Here is a 9,881-nt window from a genome sequence, read left to right as displayed (position 1 = left end):
AGTGCAGATGTAATAGATGTGTCATTATTGTGTTGATTTTTTTTTTTTTTTTTTTTCTTTATTATAGTGACTTTCAACACATTTCGGCTGGTTCGTCACTTTTACTTCCATTTTTGGAAGAATGTCGGGAGTGAGAATTGAACTCGTGATCTCTGCGTGAGAGGTATGGATGTTACCACTACGCCAGATCGCCTCCCATTGTGTTATTGATGTTCACAATATTGAGTCTTAGAATCCAGAAAAAGTCTGAATACGTACCGAATAATCATTGGGTGATTGCTTAAAAGTTATCTCAAATAAGGGGTAGCATTGACACCAATAGAAGGTGGATTTTATAAACCTTCAAAACATGTGAATCTGTACTACTGTAAATTATGAAAAACACAATTTTTTTTAAATGCTTTGAAACATTTGAATACCTTATTTGACACATGTGCGTTGAACAAGAGCATTCAAAAAGTGGACAAACCAACATTTGTTCGTTATCGCAAAATATTAGGCCAGTATTTTTTCCACTTTTTTCCAAAAAAAAAGTCTTTTAAAAAATGCTTAACATTTTAACCACTCAACCGATTTAAATAACCGACATATCAAATTGAAGCCAATGAACTACTCTTCTTTTAAAAAATACCACATCTGGAAATAAATTAGATTTAGTGTTCGTAATCATTGATTGAATTTGTTTATAGTTGGCGTGGTTTTGAGTTATGATTTTCCAACGCTAATTTGTTTTTAGTCTTCGTTCGATATTCCTATGTGACTAGATTGGATCTATGCGACTAAAATTTCGCATTTGCATATTTTTTTTATTCAGTAGACAAGCCCATTGGCTTCAGTTTAATGTGTCGATTATCATAATTAGTTCAATAGTTCAAATGTTATGAACTTTGAGAATATTCATTTTTGTAAAAAAGAGAAAAAATGATTTTTCGGACCACTGTTTAAAACGTTTTTTTTACGTTTCCCGATTTGTTTAAAATAGTTAAATTGAAAATTATGATTTTCATTGGTTCGTGCGACAGAGAGATGCATGCAGATTGTATTTATATCAAATCGACATAAATCAGTAGAGATATTTAGATATTGTGTACGCCAGTTTGAAAAAAACTAATTTTGAGAAAAATTGGTTTGAAATTAATTATTATGGCCGTACCAGATTAGATAACGCGTTACTAAAATGGCTATAACTCGGTAAATAACGGAGTTTTCGAAAAGTCCTTTCTAGGGTGAATTCTTAAAAAAAATGTAAAAAAATGGATTTGCCACTCGGGATACAATCAAGCTATAGTTGTACATTTTTGTCATATAAATCTCAACTGAGTAATACTTAAAAAATGATGCATGTCTATTAGGGTGCCATTGAATGTATGGGAAAAAATCGACCATAAAATTTCAAAAAGTTACCCCATACAAAATGTTTATCTTCTCGAAAAAATACCCTATGCGAAATTTCAGCTCAATCGGACTTAAGGTAAAGTGGCGCAAAGTGGTCAAAGTTTGAGTTTTTTGAAAATTGAAAAATTACCCAAAAGGGGGAGGGGGGGAGTAAAGCAAATGAGGGTTTAAAAAAATATTGATTGATACGACTTTTACAACCAATAAATAAGATAAATGAATAATTAAATAAACCTTAATTTTATTTTTTCCCTTAATTTTTCGATACAGGGTTTTCTTTGCTAAAAATACAGATATACTGATTTTATCACTAATTTTTACTGAATTAAATGTGACAACCCTGAACACGGTTTTCCTCGAAAGCTGACAAGACCGATTAAGTCGTGCAATGTGCGGATCGTGCGGATTTAATCGGCCGCTTAGGTGTTTCGGTAGTTTTTAATAAATAGACGCCGAAATATATCTGTTCAGTGGATAACAAGTTAGAAAATCATAATCATAATATATCATATTCAGTGGATAACAAGTTAGAAAAAAAAGCCACGGATTCCTGGGGCAGACATTATTACTGAATTAAATTAAAAATATTACATTGTATAAAATATTTGAAGCGATTATAAGTAAATCTATTCAAACAGAGTGAAGCCTTTAAAATTGTCACGATATCCGTCACATCTATTATATTCATTATCATTCATCCAGTAGAAAAACATATCTGAGTTTGTGAAATGTTTGTTGAAATCGTACACATTTTTTACATTTGACAGTTTTAGGAAACTTCAAGTGTAACACATAGGGTGGCCAAAGTTGGCAGTATTACCCTACACAGCCAAATCTCAATATTACGTCATCGTTGAACGCGCGCACGATGTTCTACGTCATCAGTCGGATACATGACATGTATAGCACAAAAACGGATCATAATAATTTCGCTGTCCGGAAGATAACCTAACTATGTATTTGGAAATGATTGTGTATTCCATGTACATATATTTATGAACTGGAACCAAAGATTCATGTTCTATTGTGAATTTCGATAAACCATTATACCGATATACTAATCAAGGGGATGAAAACGATTTATTACAATCCTATCAAAACGTTGCATTCCGTTCCGTTCGAAAGAACTACGTCAATCGCACTTACGTCACCGACGATGTACGTGCCATGTATGCCGTAGAAAAGGATCAAGAAATTCAAAACTATATTGCGAAGATTTTGACGGGTGTAAGTTCAGAGTTTCGAAAACGAAAGCGTTACGCCGGAGAACGAGATTTTTAGCGTTAATAGCTCCAAAACAACTGAACGAAATGGTATGATATACACTTCATTCGAAAGATAAAATGTCTACGCGTTCTATGCTTGTTGCTTTTTGATTCAAAAACTTGTTTCAATAGCCTCAAAATTGCTTTCAAAACAGGCTATTGAAATCACACCAATCGATATGAAAGCGAGTGTCGCTCGGAAATCTACTCAGTTATGAGTGCGCAACGATTGAGGTACCATCGCTGAATTGAATTGATTTTTCCTAACACATACTTAAAAACCATGGAGCCTGGGGAAACTGGCATTGCAAATTGGATGCAAGCAGCGGGTACTTTTGTACTCGTTTGCGTTTTTGCAAATTGGAATGTTTCCCTAACACAGATTTCAAAACCATGGAGCCTGGGGAAACTGGCATTGCAAAATAGATACAAGTTTTGGGTACTTTTTACTCGTTTGCGTTTCTGCAAATCGGAATATATCCCTAACACGGATTTCAAAACCATGGACCGTGGGAAATTGGCATTGCAAATGAGATGCAAGCTGCGAGTACTTTTGTACTCGCTTGCATTTTTGCAAACCGGATTGTGTTTTCCCAACACAGATTCCGAAACCAATAAGTTGGGAAAATCTGCATTGCAGATCTTTTATACGCCCATGCATTTTCACACTCCGGAATTCATTTTACTAACACGGTCTACAAAAGCGGGTAGAACTTCTACGTATACCGTTTGATGATTAGGCACAATGTTGATAACTATTTGCTGCGATAAACACTACCATAATGCATGAATTGACCTAAATTGGGATTTGTTTGCAATTGCATTCATAGATTGTTTCATTCATTCACTAGTTTAATCAATAATTTAATCAATACATACAAAAGAAAGCTCTGCGCAGCAGCGATATCGTACCCAATGAGGAACATCTGAGGTGCGATTATTGCTAATTGAAAAAACACAAATGATTAATAAGCCAACGGCAGTCCTACGTCAACTTTGCGGTAGATTTTTATTTAGATATTCATTACAGTTTGGATTAAAACTAATCTGAATAACAATTTATCCATTCGTGCATTGTCTCGGTTTTTTTCATTCATGAATTATTTCTGTTTCTTTTTAAAGGGTGTGTCACATCAAATTGCATCACGGAAAAACGCTGTAGAAATTTAATTTTTAGGAATTATATCTTCAGCTTTCGCTTATAATCAGATAAGAGTGTATAGATCACGTTGGCCATGCTTCACTGTCAATTTTTCGTAAATTTAGAAAAATGTCGTCGAACGAAAAAGAGCGTCGTGAATTAATCCTGTTCACTCATTTCGAGAATCCGGAGTTGTCACATCGGGACATCGGTAAGATGCTGGGAATCGTCCAATCCACGGTCAGCAGAGTACTAAAATGATACTTCGAGAACCTAACCATCGACCTCCGTCAGTGAAAAAGATCACAAGCGCGTAGTTAAGCAGTTTAGACGTGATCCGAGAAGTTCGGTCCGGGATGTCGCCAATAAGCTGAATTTGTCAAATTCATTCGTCCAGCGGACCAAGCAGCGGGAGGGCCTGCGCATATACAAGGTTCAGAAGGCTCCTAACCGCGACGAAAGGCAAAACATGGTGGGGAAGACGCGAGCCCGGAAGCTGTACACCGAAATGCTGACGAAGCCGTATTGCCTGGTAATGGACGACGAAACCTACGTCAAAGCGGAATTTCGTCAGCTGCCGGGCCTGTTGTTCTTCTCCGCAGAGGACAAATTCAGCGTTCCGGAGGAGATTCGCAAGCAGAAACTATCCAAGTTTGCCAAAAAGTACATGGTGTGGCAAGCGATCTGCTCTTGCGGAAAGCGGAGCGCCCCCTTCGTGATGTCCGGCACGGTAAACGGGCAGGTTTACCTTAAGGAGTGCCTACAGAAGCGCTTACTACCACTATTGAAGCAGCACGAGGGCCCGACCATCTTCTGGCCGGATCTCGCTTCGTGCCACTATTCAAAGGACGTGATGGAGTGGTACGAAGCCAACGGGGTCACCTTCGTGCCAAAGGAAATGAACCCGCCCAACGCGCCGGAGCTTCGCCCAATAGAGAAATATTGGGCGATTATGAAGCAGGCCCTCCGGAAGAACCCAAAAGTTGTCAAATCGGAGACGGACTTCAAGAGAAAATCTGTCTGTTAAAAAAAAACTACAACCTGACGTTGTACAGAACCTTATGGACGGGGTAAAGAGGAAGGTGCGAGCATACGGGCTTGGGCTCGAAGTATGAATAAAAAGAAAATGCCAAAAGTTGTTTAATAGTTTTTATTTTACTGTCTAAAATTTTCAAAAGGATCGGTCTACTGGGTGAATTTCTACAGCGTTTTTTCCGTGATGCAATTTGATGTGACACACCCTTTATGTTATAATTCAAATGTAATTCTCTTAAAAAATCGATAGTGAAATCGAGGGGTTGCTCTATAGAATCAATTTTAACATTAATTTTATAGTTATGTCATCAAGGCTTGAATCATTTCAAGATATCGTTGCAAAGTGTACGAAATATGATTCAGATCGATACCAGTGGTTAAACAATGTGCATGTCATGACCAAAACGAGAAATAAAGAGCCTGGTACTCATTGACAATTTTCGGAATGTTCTATAGAATTACAATAGACCTCAATTCAGCGGATAATCCGTATCGTGGGCAATCCGCTCGCGGATAATCGGGGTCCTATTGTATTTTAAAATTTTCAGTATCGTTCACAATATGAGTTAGTTCTTCTTGAATGGCACTAACGTTCCCAGTGAAACTTTCGCCTTCTCAACGTAGTCATTACTTGCGTTATTTTAATAGTACAGGGTTTTCCATTTCGGGCTTCCGAAAGTATACAGCCCTGCGCTGACAACCGTTTAACATAGCTGTCAACCAAAGCGTCATATCGTTAGTTGAATGTCTGCCATTTTACAATATGGATCGTTTTAGCATCGCACAACGTGTTAATTTTGTTAAATTATACTATAAAAATGATGAAAACCCGGCAAATGTTTTTCGAGCATTACGGACGGATTTTGGTCGTCATGGACGGCCTACAGAGCACACAATCGCTAATGTAGTGCGTAAATTCGAATAAACTGGATCCGTAGCGGATATTGTAAAACCTGTGCATCATCGTAATGTGCGTTCGGCCGAAAATATTGCTGCTGTTGCTGCCAGTGTGGAGGATGACCCGAATGTTTCGATTCCACGGCGTGTTCAGCAATTGGGCTTGTCAAACACATCATTGTGGCGAATTTTGCATTTGAACTTGCACCTACATCCATATAAAGTCCAAATGGTACAAAAACTAGAGCGTGGTGATCATGGAATGCGTCGGGCATACGTCGATTGGGTGAACGAACAACAGCAGCAAAATGCTGAATTTTCGCATCAAATTTTCTTCAGCGATGAGGCACATTTCGAGCTCGGTGGCTATGTGAACACCCAAAATTTCCGTATATGGGGCTCAGAAAATCCACACGTGATTGTTGAGAGGCCATTGCATCCGCCAAAAGTCACTGTTTGGTGCGCATTATGGTCTGGTGGAGTCATCGGGCCGTATTTATTTGAAAATGAGGACGGCGAGACGGTAACTGTGAATGGTGAGCGCTATGGCCGCGCTATGGATACGGATGACATGTGGTTTCAGCAGGACGGCGCCACGTGCCACACAACACGACCGAACATGGCCATATTACGAAATTTGAGGGACGCATAATTTCGCGTTTTGATGATGCCAATTGGCCGTCCAGATCATGCGATTTGAACCCGCTAGACTTTTTTTTTGTGGGGTTATGCGAAAGACCGTGTCTATGCCAACTCTCCGCAAACTCTTGAACATTTGAAAGACAACATTCGTGAGGTTATGACCGAGATACCGCCCCATATGTGCCAAAAAGTCATCGAAAATGACCTGTTCCGAATCAAGGTGTGCGAGGAAGCCCTAGGTGGACATTTGAATGATGTTGTATTTCACAGATAATGGCATAAACCAAACTTTAATTTGAAATAAAATTTTCATCGAAATTCGAATTCTAAGTATGTTTTATTTCAATTTACTTTCGGAATTTAAAGTTGGAAAACCCTATACTTAGTTGAAAATTCTTATACCAAATAGCACGCTTTGAATGTATTCTGAGTGGTAAGTTCTAGAATACGCGTGAATACAGCAAGTCGGAAAAAATTGTTTGATAAAAAAACCCCCGGCACATGATAATGTGTAACGCTATCCACTCGGGAGCACTAATGCGATCAGTTACATAACACGATTATAACTGGTCACTGAATAATATCAGCTGCGTTCGTCAACTTCCGACGTTGAATTTTTTTATCTCTCTTATATTATTTGAATACACACATACATACTGCCCGTCGGGACGTTGTGATCATTGTGAAAAGAAAGCTATTTGCCTGATATGAGGTCAAATTTCAGAGTCGACAGTCGTATCTCTTTGCGCTTCTTCATCAGTTGTTTATCTAATGTCGCATTCATTTTAAACTTTTGCGAGGTGAGTGAACGTATCAGCGAGCGGCAAAATATGAGCATCGTATTATTCATAGCAATGTATGCATCTCGCTGGTTTGAATATAAGAATATGTGGGCAAACACATGCTTCATCAAATAAAATAACCTTGGCCGTACATTGTGACCTTTCTCAAACTGCTCCAGTTTTTATTCTTATTCCACCGGCTCAAAGTACTACTGCTTCTTGCACTCTTCGTAGTCGGACGTGATCTCTGTCGGGTTATGATGTTACCATATCCAATGTGTGGGGTAAAATGCTTTCCATAATATACTACTTATTATGTGATGTTTGAAAAATTAATCCATTTTGTATCTTGTTTAAAAAGTAACTTTGTGAATATTTCCATCTACAATAATATCACCCAGGAATTTTATTTTTCCGATAAAGTCAAGCTACTATTTCAACATAGTCGAACGACTCGAAGCACGCTGTGTTTATAAAATGAACCAGAGAACTTTTGTCACACTTTGACCTCTTTGACTTCCGTTCGGTTGAGCCATTCGTCGTGATGCATTCACGCGTAGTTGGACACTTTGACCCCAACGTCACTACTTACAACGTCGCGGAAGCAACTCGGCCCCAACTCCTCAACCCGCTGGTCGAGCTTTTTGTTTGCCTCATCACAGGCCACTGCCTTGGAGGCCATGCGGTTCTCCGTGGAAGTAACCACGAATTAATTCAATTTTCAGCTCTTCAATTGTTTTCGATAACAGTTCACGCTTCCTACTTCACCTCGAACCGTGTGCGCTTCACACCAGACATAGGATCGTTGCTTTTTAATGCCATTTTCAGCAGCTTTGTTCGTAGATAGTGGTGGCGACTCTTCCACGATCGCCTCTACAAAAAACGCTTTTTCGTTTGCGCCATTTATTTTGCTGATTTTGTTTTTAGTTTTAGTTTCCCCTCGATCCGAACATTCTTCACGTTCTTTTTTTGTTTCTTTGCTTTTGTTTTCGGCGTTAAGCAAAAGCATCCGTAAGTATACGTTTCTAATTGACTTTAATTTCCGCTCCAAGCAGGGCATGATGGCTCGATTTGGCTAGTTGACTTTCGACATGGCGCACAGTGTCGAAAAAGTGCAACGCTCGTAAAAATATGCTTTTTCAAACGCCACACCCGTAAGGCCAATTTATACCCATTCCGATCCTGTGTCCCAGAGAATAAGACTTTCCGGACGTCTGAGAAAAGTCGGCTTGTAAAAATCTGCAAACATAGTTTACAAGACTTGATAATTCAGTCCAATTCCACCGACCTTCTCTATCATGAAAACGTGAGGATGTTTTGTTTCACGGAGGCCATAAAAATCATCAAACCTATTTCTTCAGTCATGCATTTTTATTTTCCTTTTCCACCGTTTGGCCCGTGGATACCAACCAAGGGAAAAACCATTGTAACAGTCGAAGCTTGCTCGCAGTTTTTGGACAACTGCCCTTTGGCTCGCTCGACCTCATTCCAGTGACCAGCAGTAGTGGATAAGAGAGACCGACGTTCCAACGTTTTCATCATCACCAATATAAAGTTTGAAAATTTACGAGTCGTAAGCAATAGTACTCGTATATCTTCATGATTTCATAAATCACTGCTTAATATTTCATGTCTTATCTCTATAGCGCATTTTTTCCTACAATTTGTGCTACTAGTAATGCCAGATTCGTCTAGCGGTGCCAAAGAAGGTCTCCAAACCTTCGAACGGAGAACTGCACCTCTGTTTATCTTCGCTCATATTCCTCATACATTTCTCTTCACCCCTTTTTTTTGAATTCCTCGCACTTGGCTCACACGTTTCTGCTTTGGAGGAGAAGATAGAGATAACACGAAAAAACGGCAATAACATTTCACTATAAAATCATCGAAACGCAGGTGAATTTTTGGTAGCTATCCAGCAAAAGGCCAGCGAAACAGGGCAGGAGCAGGAATCATAACTTTGGAAAACGCTACACTGAACCTCATAATTCGTTGCTGGGAATGCAGCCCTGTCGAAACATTAGAAGTATAAGCCTCTCTGCAGAGCCGTGGGCCATGAAATAGAAGAAAATAAGCGAAAGAGTAGGAAAAAAATGTTCCGTGGAACCTTTTTGAAGAAACGATAAATACGGAATCTTCCCCCAAAATCGTATAAAATATTAATCAAACCAAAATGACAATTTTTTATAAATGCCTCAGTCCGACGGTGCCAGAAACCGCGCCGGAGGAGTCGGAGTACCATCTAGCAATATATACCCATATTATTTTATTTTCTATTCGCATACCCCAAAAATGAGCACAAATTCGTGTTTCTCGTTGAAGTTAACGACGTGTCGTGCTGACCTTCTTCATCTGTTGGGAATCGAATGCCTAGTGTCATCCTCTTGTGAGAGTGGTACATTAGAGAAAAAATATATCCATAAACGTAAAAAAATATAACGGTTCTCAAGCTACCGATTCTTGAGTTTATTCCACTATTTTTTAGCTCATCTTGCGATATTTGTTAATTTTTCATGCATGATTTAACAGTGCGCTATCATATCGCGAAATTCCGATAGCTTACGCGAATCTGGAATCCAACTGTTGTTTTTTTTTCCAAAGAGCTTCGTTGTATAATGAAACCAACAAAATAAAGGATACGTTCAGCAAATGAAGGATTTCCCGCAAACTCGTTCATGCAATAAAATTTATTGTAAATTTGTGGTTATAAAAATATTGGTTAAT

General features: G+C 38.8%; 1 pseudogene; it reads left to right on the top strand.

Moving 5' to 3' along the window:
* The first annotated feature begins 3,546 nt into the window (after nucleotides 1-3,546).
* On the top strand, nucleotides 3,547-3,675 carry LOC129772291 (U4 spliceosomal RNA; annotated as a pseudogene).
* The last annotated feature ends 6,206 nt before the right edge of the window (nucleotides 3,676-9,881 follow it).

The sequence above is a fragment of the Toxorhynchites rutilus genome, chromosome 2 (genome assembly GCF_029784135.1).
Source record: "Toxorhynchites rutilus septentrionalis strain SRP chromosome 2, ASM2978413v1, whole genome shotgun sequence".
In the NCBI taxonomy this organism is placed as follows: Eukaryota; Metazoa; Arthropoda; class Insecta; order Diptera; family Culicidae; genus Toxorhynchites; species Toxorhynchites rutilus.
This window is presented reverse-complemented; position numbering and strand designations above follow the sequence as displayed.